Genomic DNA, 23,563 nt, shown 5'->3' with positions numbered 1-23,563 from the left:
ATTTTTGCATGTTTTTGCAATTGTGAAGCATACTTGCACTTACTGAGAGCATAAGGAAGCATCAGGGACACTTCAGTCTGAAAAAATAAGTAGTAGACGGATAGGATGTCTACAGGGTGATCTGGGCACTTTTTTGAAAATCTGAGGTTACCAATGTGTTTAGAAGGTAGGTTCTACCCTATTTTCACTGGAAAGTGGAAATTTGACCAAATTTTGACAGATCAAAGCCAAAAGACAAGAATTGCCAGACATCCTACCCAAATTGTGTCCAAGGCCTAATTTTGAGACCAAACCATAGGCTCCAAAGGCATGTTCTAAATGTTGTATTGAGTGCATGTGATAAATTTCATCTCATTTGGGTTAGTGAAAGGAAGATTGAACAGACTTTAGCATTTTCGATTGAAAAAGGCAAGAATAGCTAGTTTTGGGGTCTTTTGACATCCAAACTCAAATCTAAGCATACCAGTGGGTTGCTGAAGACTAGGGGAATCTTTGGTCCAAGTTTGGGTTCATTCTAGGCAAAAAGACATCCTACGCGTAAGATGTCTCCTGCATGATTTTGAGACCAAAATTCTACTGTGACCATACCATTCTGTCATATAGCCTTAGATAAGCCTCCTAGGCAAATTTGGTCCAATTTGGAGTTGATTTGACTTGGGAATTCATCAGAACAGACATCAGGCTTTTGGAACAGATTCTTGATCATTTGACCAACCTATAGGTGTCAGAATCAAAAAGTACAACTAGCTGTGAGTTTAGCACATCAAGGGGAAGCTACAATGCAAGTTTGAGCTGAAACAGAGCAAAAAGACATCCTACGTGTAGGATGTCTCCAAGATCATAAAGTGGTCAAAATTCTACTTTGGCCATATAGGGAGGTTCCCAGTGTCTCAAGGATTCCAAAACTTTTTTCAAAAGTGAATTTGGACCTTGTTTGGCCTATTTACCAAGCAAAGACAAGAATTGTCAGACATCCTATTCTTAGAGTGCACTAGAAGCTTATGCAGCCCAAATCTTGACCTATTGGCATCCAAATTAAATTCTAAGTATACCATTGGGTTGTTGAGCCCTAGGAGAATCTTGGGATCAAGTTTGGACAAAATCTGAGCACTTAGACATCCTACGTGTAGGATGTCTCCAGCTTGATTTAGGACTCCAAACCAACTTATGAGCACACCACTATGATCAACACATCAAGGAGAAGCTGGGGTGAAAATTTCAAGTCATCCTGAGCAAAACGAAATCCTACGTGTAGGAGGTCTCAAGGCCATTTTTAGGTCCAAATAAAATTCTGAGCATACCATTGTGTTGCTAGACTTGAGGGGACTCTTTGGACCAAATTTTGTTAAATTCTGAGCATATAGACATCCTACGCGTAGGATGTCTCTAGGCCAGTTTTAGGGTCCAACTGTAATTTTGATCATACAGGGGTGTTCCCAATGTCTCAAGGATTTCATAACTTTTTTCAAAATTGAATTTGGACCATTCTAAACTGCATTTCACTATTTTGGCCATAACTTTCACAAACGGTATCGGATCGGAAAAGTTTTTATATCAAAACGTAGCCTGAGAGCAACTCTACAGATCTTAGAGCAAAAATTGAACTAAATGCATGCCAACGGCAACCATTTAGTTCATCTTTGAAAAAAACATCATTTAAGGCCTCAAAATGCATCCGGAAGTCAGGAGTGTCTAAAACCGACAGTTCGAAAGAATTGTGAGAAAACGGTCACGGTTTTTGAAGACTGCTAAGTTAGCAGATTGAAATTATCTTTTGGGAAAACCATTGGTCACCCGCGGAAAGGTGTAAAAGTTAACTACGGCTTAGTGTACGTCCATACACAAATCTGGTAGCAGTAAGACCATACACAAGGACTCTTGATTTTGCAACAACAGTCGCAAGTTTTGGAGAACTTTAACACAAGATTTTTGCTAGCAAATCACTGCGACTTGTGCATAATTCTCTTGTGCTAGCTTAAGTTTAGTTCAGCTAAAAGCGAACTTGAAAGTCACTTCCGAGCCCACGGAACAAGTGTGGCCGTCAAAGGTACATCAAGAATTTTTGCATTCATTGTGAAAAAGTTTTCCAGCTAAATAGAATTTTGTAGATTGTGTGCTAAAGTGAACACATGTTAGCTCGACTCAAGAATCGCTACAAAGGGAGCAGTTGTTGTAGTATAGTGGTAAGTTGCAGAACTTATCACAGTTCTTCCACTAGATCGAGGCCTGCTAAAAAGCTCTAGGCAAAGCAAGCAGCCAGACAAGTCAGTATCAGTCTTGGCAAGCAAGGGAGGTAAGAAGTTCAAGCAGTGCAAGCAAAGCCCAATTCAGAAAACTCAGAGATTAAGGCATCCACAAAAGCTGAAGGACCTCAAGAAAAAAAGACCAACACAAGGGTGCTAATAATTTTTATTAGCATTGAGGAAAGCAATTAGATCTATCACTGAACAGGTACAGCAAGGGAGTCAAGATGAAAGCAATGGCGTCTCAAAGGAATCAGACTAGCCGAGATGAAGATTCAAGTACATCCACATAAATTACAAGAGAGAAAATTTGGATCTATCTGATTGGCCACTACAAAGGACAGCCATGCTATGAGGATGACAATCGGAATTTGTACATCAAGACAAAGAAAGATACAGAGGAAACTCGGACATCTCAATATGTGGAAGTTGAAACAGCGAAGAATGTACTACACCCACATCCAGATTTCATGGAAGATTGTCTGGGATCAATTTACATGAGGCACGGAAAATACATCGACAATGAGATAGAAATTTTGTACAAAGATCAACTTACAAATATCTACACATATCCTCCAAGTATTTTTTTGTACAAAGAACAAGATGGAAAACGGAAAATTGGTACCCTCAATGGAGACGAAGACGGTCGATACTACAGGGCTGTCACAAGTCAGGAAGTTCCTGTAGAAAACAATCATTGCTTTACAGCAGAAGCATTTGGCTCAAGAGGAGAAGACTACATGTCTAAAGGTGGTAATGTATACCATCTTGTCATGGGTTTACCTCTAACTACGCACTTGGAAGAGTTAACAACGACAGCTGTCACTACACAAATGAGTGACAGACCACATGACACACAACAAGGCACAACATGGAAAGACACGGTACAAGTCTCGTGCACCACACCAGCACAAGACAAAGCACAAGCACACCAAATTGCACAAACAGGGAATACGTCGGAAGTATCACCTATGAAGATAGCACAACTTCAAAAAGAACTAGCTCAGTCTCAAGAGCTACTTAACAGAGCACAACAAGTCATATCATCAGGCATTAAACAGATGCCAACATCAAATATGGAACCCTCTCGGAGGGGGGGAGTTCAAAATCAACAAAGAGACCCTATATCTTCAAGAGTGGGATTAAGAAGTCCAGTTTTACAAGAAGTAGTGTCCTTTTCAGGAGTCCAAGTGGAATTTCAAGAAGCATTGAAAGATGCCGAGCCGGAGGAGAGGCCACTGGAAATTCACAATGCCCAATGTAAAAGGTCAGGTCAAGATGTCATTGTGGTTGACAAATACGATAGGCACTATGAAATATCCGATGTGAAAAATATGGATGAGTTTAGCAATTGTGGGCAACCTGTAAGTCACATACTTGGACCCCGTCCAAAAGCACCATCAAGGGAAACGGAAAACAAAGATTCGGTTCGATCTCCACCCTCGGTGCAGAACTCGCCAAAATCAACTCGGAAACATAGCCCTAAGGCTATGTTGAAGCCCCACGTCAAAGACCATATACTGATGGAAGAATTAGCATTATAACTGCTAGAAAGCATGGATAGTGATTTGATTTTGTATGCAAGCAATAATGGAAGCTATTTTCAGCTTCTCAAGGACAAGACGATGAAGGATAAAGAGACGAAGGCAGGGGATACACCTAAGTAAGTCGTAATCTACAGGTTCATGCATGCAAAGAAGAGGTCATATCTGTATCTAGATACCACAAGAAACCATTATCAGTAGTATTATGGAGAGCTGCCTTGTCCAAAGGGTGCACATGTTGAGATAACAATATATTGCAACCAATGTGCCATTGGTCATTTAGTGAACGACTGCCCAACAAAGCTCTGGAAAAGAAGAAGCAACAAGCCAAAAGCAAAGTTCAGGCAGTGACAACAAGGGAACGAAAGAAAGAATCCCCAAAAAGATCCCCGGAAAAGAAGCAGATCTTGTCACAGGGCACAAAAGATAGGCTCAAGACACAGTTGCTTGAAGTCAAGGGTGTCAACGACATTATCATAGAGAATTAGGCTTTCAAAAAAGATCAATTGAATCAGCTGAGTCAAGATCGTTTAAGGAACCTCAGTGAGGATAAGTCAAAGCATCCACAAGGTGATGAAGATGAAGCTCGCAGTTCAAGGTTCGAGAGAAAAAGAAGCCAAGATTCTGACGATAGTGAGCCAACACAAGCAGAGGTAACAAAAAATCTTAGTGCCACGTCACAAGTGGAAGACATGCAAATAGAATCAATGGATGAAGCTGGAAGTCTACCAAATAAATTCTCTACTGTGGACTCTTCATTGGTGATTGAACAAATCAAAGAGTATGAGAAGCTAAAAGAAGATGTAACTGAAGACATAGAATGCACAGAAGAACAGGAAATGACTCAGTCCAAGATTGACTACCAAGGACAAGCAATACAGGATATGAATGAATATTTTCGAGAAGAGACTCTACAAAAACCCATGGAACAATGGAAACCAAAGGCCATGGCGACCATTGCATCAGAAGAAGAGAGTCAACCTCAACATCCTGCTACACAAGCTTCAAAACATTTCCAAGAAGAAAAGTCACCATTGAATGAACTTCAAGTGCTAGAAGAAGTAAATAGTGACAGAGAGCTTCTGAAATCAAGAATCAAGGCATCACAGTCAGAAACTAGCAATGAACACCAACAAGCAGCTATAGCAGAAGATAGTAAGCACTTGGGACATGCTACAACCAGTCAAATGAAGAAGAAGTTCAACATACAAGAGGATGACAAAGCCTTCAAGGCACAAAAGTCCAAGAAAAGTACCGAAAGCAACGAGGACATCAGCTACTTGGCAGCCAACAAGAAGATTAAATTCTCGTTGTATGTGTATGAGAAACCGAAATTCAAATTTACAGCAGAGATAGATTGCACTGCCACGACTAATGTCATGTCTTATGGGTTGTGGTTACTTCTAGGTAAGCCAGAACTGTATGAAATTTAGGTACAGGTTCCTATATCACATGGAATAGCTGTCACAAGTTTAGGGATTGCAGAAGCTACCCTTAAACTACGATCAAAGGTAATCAAAGACAAATTCCTAGTGGTGGATTCCTCCAAAATGAGTACACATTTGATTTTGTCCAAGCTATGGGCAAAAACATTGGCAGAAGAACCTGAATTTTCAACAATGGTCATCACGACTAGCTCTCAAGAAATCCAGCCTACTACTGCTCCAAGATTATCGGCTTCCGACAAAGGAAAATCCAAAATGAGCCCACAAAAGTAGCCCCTTAAATCAGAGTCTTCAATCCAGCCCCGAAAAGTTCAAGACAGAGCTTCGACATCAACTGACCACATGCTTCCACATGAAAGACAAGCTCCAAAGAAAACCTTTCAACCGAAATACCCTACACTGTGAGATCACCGCCGCCAAAGGTTTTCAACGGTCTACATTAAAGCTGAAGAAATTAAAGTCAAGGACCCAATATGGGTAAATGATCCTAGCCAATTGATGAAAGGTAAACACATGGGATGGATAGCCTCCCACTACAGCTTAGCAGAGCAAGGCTATTATGAGGGTCAAAAGAAACTTTGGTTACCAAAACCACAGACCTCAGCTTATGTGGTGGATAAAGGTTTCAAAAAGCGTCCCCAAAAGCAACAAAGCTCATATTTATATCGCCAAAGGAGACCAACCAACAAGGCTCGCCAAAGGGATGGAGGAAATTTCAAATCCAACTGGCCTTCATACCAACATAGGACTTCATCGATAAATAATCCCAAAAATAGAACTCTTGTACATCTCAATACAACATCAAAAACATCATGGGAAGTTCCATCTACAATTCTTCAAGCACAAGGTTACTATCAAGGAAATCGGAGAATCTCGCTACCAAAGATGCAAGGTAAACATTCTTCAAGCAAACGACTTCAACTTGAAAATAATCGCAATTTCACGGAAGGCAAAATCAAGAACAATGTCACAGTCAAGGCAAAGGATATCTACAAAGACACTCTAATCACACGATGCAGATACAAATGGGTGCCAAAAGAACAACACATAACGAAGAAGATTGAAGTCATCTCTAGCTCTCAAGATATGTCAAGGCATGATGGACAAAGTGTTATGGAGAATGGAGCGAGCCAATCTACTCAACCAAGGGACCAACAAAAACAAAAAGAAATTTTGACAGCCAAGGTCACCCAGGTATGGCAAAAGAAACCAATATTGCCAGTATGGTCCAAATCCTCTCTTCGAGGATGGGAGTTTTGAATTTCAAAACCTATTCTTGGTCGAAAGCTCCAGAGAGTAAGTCAAGTCGCCACAAAAATCATGGCATAAGAGTCGAGTCGGGCAGCTGAGCCACTAAATGAGCAAGCGTCAGACCCAAGCTTGCAGATGAACGATATCCCCAAATAGCTACATGCTCATCAACTAGAAGATCAAAGGGAAGCGGCCCAGAAAATGACTTGCTGCAACAACAAACCTCACTCAACCTATTCCCGCTACAACAACCAATCGGAGGGGGAGAGCTATGGCTTCAACTACACTACATGTACAAGAAAAAGGTAACTCTACAACATACAAAGCACTGGTAGAAGCAACTGCAACAACAAAAGCTTCAACCAACACCAAAACATGAAGCACTCGTCAAGGCCACTGCATACATAGGGTCTTGTCGGGGACGACAAGACTTTGGAGGGGGAGAGTGTTGAAAGGTCAACCTTTCAACAACGCTTCCACAAAGATTCCATAAAGATTCCTCAAAGATTCTCTAAAGATTCCAAATAAAGATGTTGATAAAGTGATGAAGACAAAGATGGATGTTGTAATGTGAAGATACAAGCTCATGGACATCATCGAATATCCCGTTATTATCATTTTGAGCCATTAGGGACACTTTTGTAATGTTTACGGGAACTTTATATTTTAAGTCGACAATTGTATTTTGGCTAGAGATGCTTGTTGGATGAGCAAAGCCAGTTCACATTGTTGTAATTAATCTCTATAGAAGCCTAGGGACAAATCAGGTCATTTTGGTCGGACATTAGGTTTTCTAAGGCTTAGTATATAAGCTAAAACCTAAAGCTTTGTAAAGAGACTTCTAATGAATCTGATCTTCTGTGTCGTTGGGAGACTGCGAGAGAGTGAGAGTGTGTGTGTGTGTGTGTGCTACAGGAGCTACGGTGGTCGAAATCGCAAACAAAGAGCAGCAGTGTGTTTCCCACGAGGAGAGCTACGTGTTGATGCTTACATCACGCGCGTTCGTCTGTGTTTTGGAAGATTCACCCGCGAGCTACTTTTGGAGTTTCGGTGAGTAACTGTTGTCCGTTTTTGCATTTCAGCATATCCACGCGATCAGAGTGAGTAGAGCTACACATTAGGCACTTTAGTTTTTGAAAACTTCGACCTGCAAAAACCAGTCAGACATCCTACGCGTTTTCTGCACGGAGGGTATTGGGTAGGTTTTTTTGGTCACGTACCTTAGGGAGAGTGGCCTATTGGTGTTGATAGGATATCCCTCAAGTTTCGTAACATTTCGAGAACGTCTAATGGGCTTTTGGCTTGTGGTAGCATCATAGGAGACTCACATTCACAGAACCGATGGCATCTAGATTTGATATCTTTGTAGAAAGTAGTCATTAGTCGGTCGAGTAGAGGTTGACACCCTTTGCTTGCTTCCATGCGCCTGCGGGTCGAGCTTCGTCCTCAGTTGACATTATATGCTAGGTGAGTTCTCGCTATGCTGACGTCCGTAGCGGCGTATCCGTCCAACACTTCTTGGGGGAGATTTCAGACAGATCTTACCAGTGGTGTTCCCACGAGCGCGTGCTTACATTGTTGATGCTACACTTTGTCGATCGCACTTATGGAATCGTGTGAAGATTCTTAGATTGGCACATAACATGCGTGTGGGAGGTGGTGATGTTGCAAATTCTGCCTATAGAGAATGGCTTTTGGATGTAGGAAATGGGACTTTGACAATCGGTGATGAACAACTGATAGAAATCCCCCGTCACATGGTGCTTTCTTCATCCTCATTGGATATATTGATAGGTTGCATCTATTCAGAAATTGATAAAGATGTGGTCCATGCAGAATACTTCAGAGAGTGGGCCATCCTTGCTCCAAAAAACTCTGAAGTTGATATTGTCAATGCTAAGGCCTTGTACACAATGAAAGGTTAGTGCTGACTCTGTGGCGGAAAACTCGATGCAAGATCCTTTCTTATACTCTGTGGAGTTTTTAGATAGTCTCACCTTGGGTGGTTGATTTCCAGCACATTGCTTGGAGTTGAAAATGAATGCCCCAATAATTCTACTACGGAACATTGATCCAAATCGAGGTCTATGTAATGGGACATGCTTGGTGTGCAAGGCATTTCATGCAAGAGTTATGGAGGCAGAAGTTATTACAGGTACACAGGTAGACACTCGGGTTTTCATCCCTCAAATATGTTTTGTGCATTCTGGTACAAAGTTGCCATTCGTTCTTAGACGGAGGCAGTTCCCAGTTAGATTGGCCTTTTGTATGAAAATAAATTAGTCACAAGGACAAAGCATTGCCATGTTGGGCGTATACCTGGTGACACTGGTCTTCACTCATGGACAACTGTATCTTACATTGTCACGTGCACGTTCAGCCATTGGAGTGAAGATTCTCCTACGTGACATTGATGTAGACGAAACAATTGCACTAACAACAAACATTGTGTACCATGAGATATTAAACAATGCCATATGAAGGTTCCAATCCTTCTTTCTGTATGACGATAAATAAGTCGCATGGCCAAAGCATTACCATGTTGGGCCTATACCTGGTGACACCGGTCTTCACTCATGGACAATGTATGTTGCACTATCCCGCGCACGCTCAACTGTTGGAGTGAAAATTCTCCTACGAGACGTTGATGTAATTACAAAACAATTGCACTAACAATAAACATTATGTACCATGAGATATCAATCAATGCCATATGAAGGCTCCAATCCTTCGCATCGTTGTCTTCTTCTTTATATATGTTTCAAATCTTAAAATATTTTGTGAATTAATTTTCTACCTCTCTCCATAACATATACTAAACTATGTCATGTGAAGGTTTTGTTCCTTCCTCACATTGTCTATTTTTTGGTTTCTATTTGGGTTTATAGATCATGGATCAAATGACTTACATCTCCAAGGTGTCCTTTCTATTAAATGTAGAAGATCATCCACATCCTAGTATGTTTTTGTCCACCATTAAGACATGATGTGGAGACTTATTGTGTTATCTTTGGGACCTTGATTTTTTTCCATTATTTTAAGCAGAGCCACTTTTTTGGTGTGCACCTTTGCCGCACAAAAAATTTGTTAGGACCATCCGCAATCACTACAAGACCAGGTGTGTGTGCATGAAATCAGAAATTCACTTGGCATAAAGTAAGATTCATGGTTGTTTTGTTTCCTTATGTGTTACGGACCTTAGGAAGTTGCCATCTATCGATATCTTTACATTGCGTATTTTGGCATACATCCTCCGACGTTGAGTACGATGTCTACTCGGTAAGGAATGAGTGTGTGTCTTCCCAAGATGAAGATGATTCTCAATGGTTTGCTAGATATGAAGGATACTCCATTCCCGATGATTGGGAGTACCTCTAGAGTTCTAGGTTCACTGAGTTGATCTACCAAATCTACTTGCCTAAACAACTTGCATGTTTGGCAGTACCATACATAGCTGCAATAACTGGTATGTGTAAATTGTTGTGTTTGGTGCTTCAATTGTATTATTTAAAAAAAAGTCTCCCTTTTTTACTACTGTTGTTTGTTAATCCAGGAGATAATCATGGGATGGAAAAACAGTCCTTAATTTAGAAATGGAGAAACTACAAGCCGATTTCCAATTGCATGATGAAGCGAGCTACGTTGAAATTGCCTCTTAGATCATTTGTGGCACGATAATGTCCTTGATTTTGTTTGCTTCTATGACAAACATATCAATAGCTTTGCCATGCTTGTGATCCATTTTAGGCAATGTTCTTTCAAAATCTGGATACATTTCTAAATGTCTTGGTGTTTATTATGACTTTGTAATTCTATGCAATAGAGTTTTCCACTTGCGATTTGAGTTTGAGGGATCCAAGATATTACGTTCATATCTTAGAGATCTTTGTTTAGCACAACAATTCTATGCATTGATCCTTACGTTTGTGAGAGGATAGGTTGCTATGTTGAGAGAGAGAGAGAGAGAGAGAGAGAGAGAGAGAGAGAGATGTGCAATAAGGAAGAGAGAAAATCATGCATGTTTCTTGAGGAAAACATTAAAGTCTCTCTGTGTCTTTTCTTGAACTTGCACCTCTTATGCTTTGTGTAGATTATGTTTTTTTGTATGATAAGATGTCATGTTCGTAATATTGTGCATGGGATTGCTTCCTTTGTGGTAGTTGACACATAGTTAACTTTATATGCATTGTGATGTACTTTTTAATGGTACAGCTATGGAAACATGAATAACAATGCCATCGTTGAGACCAATTCGGATGGTATTGAGTCCACTCCTCCAAGGTTTTCCAATGTTTGAGCGGCAAAGAGAAGTGCTCGATGCGTAGGATCCTCTTCTATTAATCCTGTGGTAAATGATGGGAATCATGAACTCATGGCTGCATTATGGGACTTCTTTGTCCGTAGTGAGTCTAGGCAATTGGACTTTGAATAACACTTCGAAGCACTTTTGGACCTGGCTCAGCAAGTGAATGGCCAACAAATTTTAGACCTTCGCAATGAGGTGCGTTTATGTGCACAACGCTTCAATTGAGGAATGGCCCAGGTTGAGGAGAACCAATTCAACATGTTGGTGCGCATGGAGTAGCAATTTGAATCAATGCAAAGCTCACACATGCCCAATAGGGAAATCTAGGTCCAAATTGATGCATTTAAGGACCAGGTCCTTGCTTTAGAAGGAGAGGTAACCCGGATCAAGGTCCATCTGAATCGATTGAATGCATTGATGACAAAGATGGCTCAAGCTTCTGATGGCTGTGCCATATAGCAACATTCAACCTTGGCTACTAGAAATAGTTGAAGCACGTACTTTTGTGTGTTAATTTGATTCACTATGTTGATGTACTAAAGCATACCTTGCTTTGAACTCCGTTGGTAGGATAAATTAGTGAACATGTTGTTTTTGTGTTTTATACTTGTGTTGTTTGATCTACATGGCATAGAGTATACTTAAACTAAGTTTTGAGACTTTGGTTGAGATGATATTTTTGGTCAAAACAATATGAGGTACTACCTTTGTGTCTTGGGGACATAAGGTAACATGTTTTTAGAAAAGAGGCTTCCATCGTTACAACTATGCTTAGCTATGTGAGCTTCAAGGACGTTGCAATGAAATACTTGGAAGCTTGATAGATTCCATGATATTTTTCCACTATCTACATTTCATTTTGAAAGTTATCTTTAGGTTTACAAGTAGAAATTGTCTTACTCCTTTAGATTTGGTTCACTTTATGCACTCTCAAATAATTGGGTAGCACTTTCCAGACCCCATTATTAGTTCGTAATGACCATTGTAGACAACTTCAGATTGGGGTCATGCACATCAAACCACTTCAATGGGATATTTTATTATATTGATGCATATGCACGTGCCTAAATTTTGTTTTCTCTTTGCAAACAACAAACTTCCTCCTATGAAACCCTTTGCTTTTGGAAATTAGGGACCATTGAGACCCTGTTATGATGTGTATCCACAAAGTATGTATAATGTATCCTAATTGTGGAAGGTTCAAACAAGACGATAGAGTTTGTGGGATTATTCTTACAAAAGGGTCATTGATGTATGATAGTGTAGGAAACTTGAATGTTATTATAGTTATTATATATTACCAATTGACACTCCACCAAAGCATCCTTTGTCACTAACTATTTTGTTGATTGTTTCCTAAGAGTTTTGACATTTTGCATGGATTGGAAATGTAAATCGTAAATAAGATCTGTCGATGTTTGAAGGTTTATTGGTATTGCATTTGAAGTTATTTTCTTTTCTTAAAATCTCAAAACTATGTGTTGCCTCTGCTTTAAGTTGTTGCATATGCGTGATATTTTTCATGTTTTTCCATCTCATTATGTGAAAATGTTGAAATTTTATGGCTTATGTACACATAAACGAGGGATTTCTGTAGCTCTTTATGCATGTCTATGAGTGATCGAGGACTAAGATTTTGTTACAAATTTCAAAGTTTCAATGGTATCAATAGTGTGCTCTTTTGGATTACACCAACATGTGGATCACATACTATAGTTGCTATGTTGATTCAATTCTCCATACACTTAGATTGTCATGAAAAGCTGATGTTTTGATGTTTCTTAGACGGGGTTGAAATATTGTATTTATAGATGCCACATCAAAGAAGGCATTGGACAGCATCTACATTTAGCTGGATGCTTCATCAACCGTCGTTTCTTATCTATGGTAAGATCTAAGTATATCCTTTGAAAATTTTCCAACTTGGTGTTCAAACTAACAATTTTCTCATTTAGATCCACTTGGTTGGAGAGGCCCACTTAGTACGCATGATGTAGTACACATTATTGAAAGCTTTGAAGTTGTTAGGTAAGGAACACCAATGAAGCACAATGCTTTTTTAAATATTTTTTGGTTATTGAACTTATTGTAATTAACCAATTGGCTTGTAGGAATCACTATTATCGTGATAACATTTTAATGGAAGTGCATGAGTTTTTCGGAGGACTCCAAGGGTACTTTCATATCAGTGTGGCTTTGAATCGTAATGCAGGTTCAGCTCGCATACGGGTTCGCGAGCTCGGAGATCGCTTGCCGGCCAATGCAGAATACTCTTATAGGGATAGATATGAGAATTGGAGGATTGTATTATACACCCTATGTGAGGGGCATCGTCATTTTGGTAGGAGCGTTCATTGTGTGGGTCCATGGGTTCTACGAGTACCAAATGCAACATCCCGAAGGCTGTCGTTTTGAAGTTGCAGTTGTTTTGTTAGTTAAGATTTAGTGGCTTGCAAAAATGTTTCTTTAGAGACGAATATTAGGGCTTACAAAGCAATGGAAGTGGATTGTTTTTTTTCTTTTAGTTTCCCTTTTCCCGTCTCTCTCTCTCTCTCTCTCTCTCTCTCTCTCTCTCTCTCTCTCTCTTCATCCCCCCCCAACCTCATGTGTAGTCTTTTAAGTTTATGTTATGTAGTTGTTATGTCATTCAATTCTCTATGCACTTTCTATTGTCGCACAAAGCCAGTGTGATTTAGGTTGATACCATAATGCATTATTGCACATAATAAAGCATTTAAGATATGGTTGTCACTACCTTCAATTGGATGCATAAAAAATACTTACACATGTTATCCTTCTAAAGAAGGGGGGAGGGGGGGTTACACAAAATTGAATGATACTCCTTCTTGGCCGCAGCAACGCGCGGGTCACATACTAGTTTTACATTATACTCCTTGTACTTTCCTACTCAAGAACAGAGAAGGTCTAAATAATTCACACAAGTCCCAATTTTTGGTAACTTCAAGAATGAGCATCGACGCCTGGTCATAATCAAGTAGCAACTCTCTACTTTGTTGCGTTTTACTAGCAGAGAAGCCGGTGGCTTGACTGGTGTGGCTACTAGTTGTGTTTTCGGCCTTCCAAACCAGGTAGAGCACAAAGACCCTTGACTCCTTTCAAGCCATGGCACACCCGAAGCCTGCTCCTTGTGTGCCTACCACTGTCCATATGTGTGGACGCTGGAGCTTGCGGCCGCTCCTTTTTGAGGGACGATGACATCTCTCTCTCTCTCTCTCTCTCTCTCTCTCTCTCTCTCTCTCTCTCTCTCTCTCTCTCTCTCTCTCTCTCTCTCTCAGAGACAGCAAAGAAAATTGTCGACCTGCTTCTGGAACCGCATACTGCCTCTGCGAAGCTACTATCTTGTTTTTTTTAGGAGAAAATTACCAAAATACCCCTCTAATTTGTGGTAATTCCCAAAATCCCTTCAAATTTCAAAAAATTCCCAATATACCCCTCATATTTTGTCAAAAATTCCCAAAATGCCCTTCCAAAATACCTCTGGTTGTGAGATTAAATTTATCCAAAAATTAAAAAAATTGTAGCTTTTCATAAGAAGACTGATTGTCTATGAATACAAGATACTAGAACTAGAATTTGAGCTGGTTATGTAGGCTTTGGAGATGAATTGCTTCATTATTTTTAGACATGATTGTCTTTTTTTGGGAGGTAATTTGTGACAAATTACATGCTAAGCACTAAAAAATGGATATACATTGTCAAAAAAGAATAAAGATTAGGAAATCGTGAACAATCCAGCTAAAATAGATACAAGGGTATTTTGGGAATTTCCACAAATTAGAGGGGTATTTTGGTAATTCTCCCAAAATTCAAATCACAGAGTTTCACTATAACATATGTGCGGTATTATCGCTCACATTACCGCAAAAAAACAAACAAATATGCAATATGAAATTTCCCGTATGCGGAAAAGACTGTGGCAACAATCGCGGTAATGCTTGCGGCTATATTTCCGCGCCTATTACCGCGTGCTTTACTGCAAATATATCCGCAACAGTTACCTCGAGAATGTTATCGCCAGCATTACCGCAGACGGGTTTATTATAAAAAACAGATGACCGTTTGGATTGTCGTTTGTAGGACCATCCAAAAGGTCATCTATTTTTTTATTTATTTAAGATATTTTACAAAATTATTATTAATTACAACAAAATATCACAATTGGACAATACATTGAGCCAAAAAAAGATTGATAATTTCATTTATATAAGTGGAATTACAATTGGGGGAGGTATTGAGCCAAAAAATGATAGGTATTGCATTTACATAAAGGGCAAAAAAAGCCCGTGTGTACAAAATAGAGTATGGTCATGTGGGATAGGGCAAGCGGGGCCCGCGTACACAAAATAGAGGATGCTCATGGGGGAGATGGCGGCATTTCGCGTGGAACTCCTTGACTCTGCAAAACCAGAAAAAGAAACAATTAACACTTTGTTATTTAATATTTGATATAAAATCAACAATTTGATCATTTAAATAAGATTAAACTTACATGCTGCAGACTTCTGCACGCATTTTTGAACTCCTCTCGAGAGATCATTTGATTTTTAAACAACCAACACCAAGTTTGATACTCGGTATGGTTCTCTCTATATCTCTACACATCTCTGGTCGGGCGACTCATGGTAATGTTATACTGACAAAAAATAGCAACCAATTAATTAAATGAAAAAAAATAGATTTTTTACAATAAAACTAATATTTTTACTTACATATTTGTCTTTCCAAGCCGTTTTTCCTCCCGAACCATAATGCATAGGAGTCTGATGAGATCTGGCCTCAACTTGACGCGTATGCATCCTCGCACCCGTTGCCCTTTCGTCCTCTTTCTCTTCCCTAGCTGTCTCCCACTCCACATCATGGACATTTCCTGGCCGATAGCTATGCTCTAGAGACTCCATTGTCTTCTTTGCAGCTCTCCTCACACTAGATTTTTTGTTCTTGAGAAATGTTTTGACATGCTCTTGCAACCATTGCCTTGAGAATTGTTGCCCCTCAGGGTTGGGGAAACGCATGTGCATGGTTGTCTCTATATATGTGAGGTTGTAGGGATCTTGCTGATCAAATTTGAGAAAACAATTGATATATGTGGAGTGGATTAATTGGTTGACGTGTGTGCGGAATCTCCTGCCCTACGCTATCCCGAGATCCACCATACCTCCTCTATGAACCTGGTAGTATAACCCGCGAGCATCTGGTGAAGGCATGTCATGGTCCTCATCTTCTGCTGGAGTAGGGAGCGGTGACTGTGGAGGAGAATCTGTAGTACTCCCCCCCCCCCCCCCCCCCCCCCCGCCCAAAACAACAACTAGCTCCGCTCCCTCGTCGAGATCGACCGGCGCTAGCGGGCGAGCTGCCCTGGCGGCGCTGACTGCCAGAAGAGCGCCGACGTGAATCTGGGACAGAAGGTGGGATAGGTGATGGATAGGTGGACGCCCGTGGCGTCGCACCCAACGGCGTCGGACCCTGTGAAGGACAAGATGAACTTGGAGCTGTAGCTGGAAAACTCTGCAGGTATGGAGTGCCACCAGTCGGAGTAGAGACCTTTGATAATTCAAAAGCTGCTAGCTGCACCGGTGAATAGCGCTGCGTAAGGGCCTACTGCGAACCTAACCACTCAGCCCAAAGACGCAATGCCCTCTCCACATCTGGATCGGTCACAGGTACGGCAGCGGACCCACCAAGAGTGTCCCAAAACCAGTCAAACCCTGATAATGACTGCTGAGGCGACGGCTGTGAATGATAGGCAGAGAGAGCGTCGGGATATGACATCCCGTCCGCCATGAAATCCTTAATGCTGTGAAAGCGTGGTGTGGAAGAAGAAGACATGGTCTACATTTATTACGACAAAGATTAAACTAGGGTATAAAAATTCGAATATATGATTAAAAATTTACACATTGATTTTTTCCAAACATTGGATTTTTTAACATTGGATTCTCTATAGTATCCAATGTTGAAAGAATCCAATGTGGAAAGAATCCAAGGCGTGCCTACAACCTATAAAAGAGTTTTGCAAAGCCTTGAGTGCTAATAAGATATTAGTGTGTGTATTGACTAATAAGAGATTATTGTGTTTATGATTAGTGTGACCGATTGCGCGATCACTTGGACGGCCATTGGGGTCTAATACGTCACCTACGACTTAATCATGGAGGTATGTTTATGTTTTTGTGTTGATTACTGTTTAATTTAACATATGTTGGCTTGTGTAATTGGCTTGTGCACACAATAATTAGTGTGTGTTAACATACACTAATTAGTGTGTGCATTGGCTTGTGCACACACTAATTAGTGTGTGTTAACATACACTAATTAGTGTGTGCATTGGCTTGTGTAATTGGCTTGTGCACACACTAATTAGTGTGTGTTAACATACACTAATTAGTGTGTGCATTGGCCAATCCCATTGGTCAATGCACACACTAATCACACACTAAATAGTGTGTGTATTGGCCAATCACCAATTGACCAATGCACACACTAATCACACACTAAATAGTGTGTGTATTGGCCAATCCAATTGACCAATGCACACACTAATTAGTGTGTGCATTGGTCAATCATCAATTGACCAATGCACACACTAATTAGTGTGCGCATTGGCCAATCACATTGGTCAATGCACACACTAATCACACAACAAATAGTGTGTATTAACACACACTAATTACTGTGTGCATTGGCCAATTGGATTGACCAATGCACACACTAATGCCAAACTAATTAGTGTGTCATTGGCCAATCCAATTGACCAATGCACACACTAATTACACACTAATTAGTGTGCGCATTGGCCAATCACATTGGTCAATGCACACACTAATCACACAATAAATAGTGTGTGTTAACACACACTAATCTGAAACTAATTAGTGTGTACGTTGGCCAATCCAATTGACGGAGGCACACACTAATTAGTGTGCGCATTGGCCAATCACATTGGTCAATGCACACACTAATCACACAATAAATAGTGTGTGTTAACACACACTAATTAGTGTGTGCATTGGCCAATGCCATTGACCAATGCACACACTAATCCCAAACTAATTAGTGTGTACGTTGGCCAATCCAATTGACCAATGCACACACTAATTAGTGTGCGCATTGGTCAATCACCAATCGACCAATGCACATACACTAATTACACACTAATTAGTGTGCGCATTGGCCAATCACATTGGTCAATGCACACACTAATCAGACAATAAATAGTGTGTGTTAACACACACTAATTAGTGTGTGTTAACACACACTAATTAGTGTGTGCATTGGCCAATGCCATTGACCAATGCACACACTAATCCCAAAATAATTAGTGTGTATGTTGGCCAATCCAATTGACGGAGGCACACACTAATTAGTGTGCGCATTGGCCAATCACATTGGTCAATGCACACACTAATCACACAGTAAATAGTGTGTGTTAACACACACTAATTAGTGTGTGCATTGGCCAATCCCATTGACCAATGCACACACTAATCACACACTAGTTAGTGTGTACATTGACCAATCACATTGGCCAATGCACACACTAATTAGTGTGTGCATTGACCAATCACATTGGCCAATGCACACACTAGTCACACACTAATTAGTGTGTGTTAACACACACTAATTAGTGTGTGCATTGGCCAATCCCATTGACCAATGCACACACTAATCACACACTAATTAGTGTGTACATTGACCAATCACATTGGCCTATGCACACACTAATTAGTGTGTACATTGACCAATCACATTCGCTAATGCACACACTAATCACACACTAATTTAGTGTGTACATGGCTAATCCCAATTTAACATTTTAGGTTTTGCAAGTAATAAATTTAACAAATTGACAAATTTCACAAGTTTAGATTTTGCAAGTAACTAATAATTAACAAATTTAGGTTTTGGTGTGTCTTTACTTACACTAATTAGTGTGTGCATTAGAATAATGCACACACTAATTAGTGTGTATAAAAAACACATGCACCAATTAGTGTGTGTATATGCATGTGTGTGCATGCGTGTGTATGAGTGTATGCATGTGTGTATACGTGTGTGTGTGTGTGTGTATGCATGTGTGTATATGTTTGTGTATGTATGCGTGTGAAAAAATCAAAAAACATAACAACAAAACTTACATGGAATTGAAGAGCTTGTTGGGAGAGGGTAGGAGAGTGGAAGAGTAGAGATGGTGGAGAGTAGAAGAGTAGAGATGGAAGAAGAGCTCAAGGTTGTGAGGTTCGCGCTCTCGGCTTCTGTGGAGAAGACGACGAAATTCGAATTTTAGGGTTTTGAACTTCACGGGGCACGCGGGTGCCCCTATTTATACAAAATTTTGAAAATTGAATTTCCGCTCATATTACCACGAGCACTACCGCATACATTACCGCACATATTACCGCGGCGCAGTTTCGGCCCATCCACACAGATGTCCACGTTCTGACATTATTACTATTGATTTCCAAAATCTATTGGTACTATGTTTTTTATAAAATGTATATAAAATGAAAATATTCCTAGTACTTTGAAAATGACATTTTTACCTAAAAGTTTTGATTACCATGCATGTTAAATTTATTTATTTTTACTTTTTACTCATATTTTATTAACCTTTTTTGGTAATTTGATTTTAATAAGTGTATGTAATTTATTAATGTAGGTTGCTTGGGATGATTTTGGCCCGTCCACTGAACCGGATAGATCACGGTGGTTGGCCGAGCGATTACCATGCCCATGCGTACGGTGCAAATGCGCCATTGCTCGACTTCGACGGATATGCTTGAGCCATGTAGAATATTATGGACTATGGGACGATCCTCGCAAGCGTACACGGATGGAAACAAACGATCCGCGAATTGTAGCGGCTATTGACGTCACCCCTCATTGGCGTGTGGTTGGTGGAGGAGGGGAAAGGAGGGTGGAAGACCGCATGCGCCAGGAATCCATTAGAGAGGGAGGAAGCACATCAAATCAGCCAACTGCTGCTCCCTCTACAAGTCACCACATCCCATCTCCTTACGTGGATGCAGAAGACGACCATTTGCATAGGATGGTTGAGGATCTCCTTGCACGAGAGGAGGAGCATGAACTAGAGTGTGCATGTGAAGAAGCTTCCGAAAGAACGAGGAGTGAGCTACTCGATTCGGCACACACCGCACTATATGATTGATGCTCTTACTCCATTTTAAGGGCATCTCTCGAAGTCCTTAACCTTCAGGAGATGTTTGGATGGAGCAATGCTAGTGTCGACGCACTTTTGAGGTATGTATACAGATTGTGAAGGATGCTTGTGGAGTGCATAAATTATCTTCTAATGTACGTTCTTCTTGTGATAGGTTGCTAGGAAGGATGCTGCCACAGCTGGCAATCACATGCCAAAGAATAGATGAAAAGCACGCGAAGTGGTGACTGCATTAGGGATGGATTATGATCGCATTCATGCTTGCGTGAACGATTGTGTGCTCTTTCGTAATGAGCATGCCGATTGTGACACATGTCCATCGTGCGGGGAGCCTAGGTTCAAAGAAGGAATGCAGAGCAACAAAATTCCACGTAAAGTTTTGAGGCATTTTCCACTCATCCCTCGCATCCAACACATGTTTAGATCAAAGGGTACGAGCGAGCTTTTGAGTTGGCATGCAAAAAATCACTCCACAGATGGTATTATGAGAGTGTCAGCTGACTCACCAGCGTGGAAGCATATAGAGGACACATGGCCAGAGTTCAGGGATGAGCCTCGTCACTTGAGGATTGGGTTAGCTAGTGATGGAGTGAATCCATTTGGGCACCGCTCTACTTCATGGAGCACTTGGCCGGTGGTGGTTGTAAACTACAATATTCCTCCTTGGGAGGCAACAAAAAAGGGAAACATTTTACTATCACTTCTCATTCCAGAAAAGCACAAGGTAAAAAACATGGATGTATATCTGCAGACTCTTATTGATGAGCTTCAAGAACTATGGAGAGGCATAGATGTCATTGACATTTCACGGCCACCACGAGACCGAAAAGCCGTCATCAAGTGCATCCTCATGTGGACCATGCATGATTACCCAGGATTTGGAGAGATATCTGGTAAGTATGCACATGTTAATTGTACTCTTTGCTTTAGGTTTATCATCTCATGTGTAATGTTTGTTTACCTCTTGGCAGGATTGGCAACATCTGAACATAGTGCGTGTCCCACTTGTGGCCCTTCCCTTGTGACAAAGAGACCTCCTCTTCTTGGGAAGGTGATCTATCCCAACAACCATCTCTTCCTGCCTCCTTCACATCATAGATATGCTCCCCCTATCAATGGAGTGCAGCCGTTCCATTGGAACATGGCTGATTGGGCGAAGCATTGGGAGGAGCATCATGGTACCTCACCCCCTCCCAATGGGTTGCCAAAGGGCATGTCGAGGTACTCAATCTTCTTCTCACTCTCCTATTGGGCTTCGTTGAAAATTCAGCACTTATTGGACCCTATGCATGTATTCAAAAATGTTGGGCAAGCTATATAGGATCACATAATTGGCAAGAAGGATTCATTGGGTGCTAGGGAAGATTTAAGAGCCATGAGACGTTTCCCCCCTTCAGCCACACCCCGCATGGGGGAGCGGGGAAAGATGATTCTCCCAAAAGCATCGTGGATACTGTCAAAGGCAGACCAAGAGCGGACAAAGCAAGTTATTGCATCCATCAGAACTCCAACGGGATATATGCGGTCACTCAAAGGTTCTTTCACAAAAACCAAAAAGGGTGGCTCCTCAATTGTATGGATTGAAATCCCATGATTGGCATAAAATCCGTCACGTAAGAGTAGTCCTTATATATAGGTTGACATTCACTAAGATGTTTTATTGTTTGTAGTTCGTACTTCCCATAACTATTAGTGGTTATGGGGACACTAAGGTGAAGGCTGCAATATTCAAAGTGGGTGAGATTGTGAGGTAATGGGTTTTTTTCAAGTACTATATCATGTTGTGCATGCATGAACAATGGAATTTTTTTTCATCTACTATATTATTTGTGCCCTGTAGATTTGTGAGCTCCAAGGAGATAGAAGTAGAAGCCATACCAGTAGCCCATCAGCTAGCAGTAGAGGCAGTGTGTGCTATTGAGGATGCATTCCCACGTACAATCCTTGTTAGCCAAATACACCTATTGCTTCACCTTGTTGAGGAGATTTCCATTTGTGGGGTGGTTCACTCTAGATGGATGCTCTTCTTGGAGAGATTCTTGAAGACTTTAAAGGATTTTGTTAGATTGAGGTCACAACCGGAGGTATGCAAAATCAATACAATATAGATAGCATTTATACGCTATGGAGTTACTAATAAAAATATGTGGTTTTAATGTTTTTAGGCGAGCATGGCAGAAGGTTGGGTGGTGCAAGAGGCATTTGTGTATGTCTCACAGTATCTCATCACAGTGGATCCATCATTGCCTCGTTTGTGGAGTGAAGAAGAGGATCCTAGGAAGCACTCAACCATTCCCAGTGGAAAAGGCTCACTCTTGGTCATGGATAGAGAGTTTCATGCCATAGTCAACAACTATTGTTTACTCAATGCCACTATCATGACCAAATGGGTCAATATGTACTTGGAAGCCCTCGCAGCTAGAGAAAGGGATAGAGATGCATGGAAGAGATCCCATGGAGGTAGACGTGCACCTCCTTTTCCTAAAGAGCTTGTAAAATATCTTGATTTGATTCAAGTAGAGTGTATCCATAATGCAATGACCAATGCCAAAGCACAAGGAGAACAAATAAGCCCTAAAGAATGGGAGTATGCGCGAGGATGCTTGCGCAAGGTGAGTGTGTATATGTTATGTATGCATGTATGCAAATCACTTAATGAAATGCGATGTAACCTCTTATGCATTGTGATCGTAGGGTCTCATTTTCAACTCCATTTGGTCCGAAGGCCGACATTTTTGCACCCGCAAGATAGATGAGCGTCGGACCACTAATGATTGTGGCGTGATGGGAAACTTTGACACAACAACAGATGAGGTCAGATATTGTGGTACTATAGAGAGAATAATCAAAGTGGATTTCAGATCTTTTCACAAATTCCTCTTTGAGTGCCGATGGTTTGCGGGTGAGGTTAAAAGACATGAAATGGGCTCATTATGGTGGATTCCACCCAATTCCATCGGGGAAAAACTGACAACTTGGTGTATCCTAGTAGTTGCAAGCAGGTAATTTAGGCTATGTGCAATTAACTTAAATTAAAAATTTAATATATGTATATCAGCTTATTCTTTGTGTGTGATGTACAGGTCTTTTATGTGCCATGTATATATCAAAGAAGACTTTGGTATGTCATTCCAGTCACGTCGCGGGGTAGATCTATCTTTGCAGAGACGGACATTGAGCCAATAATTCATCCCATTATACCATCACCACAAGATGCAAAGGAAGATGTAGTAGAAGTTGAAGAAGGCCAGCCAAGCGTTGCAAATAGTCATCTTGAGGAGGAGGAAGAGGGAGAAAGCGATGATGATTCTACAGGAGGTGATGGAGAGGAGGAAGAATCTCTAAACTTGTTTATTGATTTGAATACTATGGGTCTAAATATGGATCCTAGTGCTTGTAGAGATCTTATACAAGATGAGAATTAATAAAACTCTCCATTCTTTCACTTGGTGTAGTATATGATTAATTTGCAAATGTTTCGTTATGTGCTTATGAATAGTATTTGTAATGGTTTTGTTGTGAGTTCAATGATTTATGTATAGAATTTTTAGAGTGAAAGAGAGATTAAGTGAAGT

This window comes from Adiantum capillus-veneris, chromosome 28 (assembly GCF_014529385.1).
Source record: "Adiantum capillus-veneris isolate H3 chromosome 28, ASM1452938v2, whole genome shotgun sequence".
NCBI lineage: Eukaryota > Viridiplantae > Streptophyta > Polypodiopsida > Polypodiales > Pteridaceae > Adiantum > Adiantum capillus-veneris.
The sequence above is the reverse complement of the archived record's forward strand: the minus strand, read 5'-3'. Positions refer to the sequence as shown.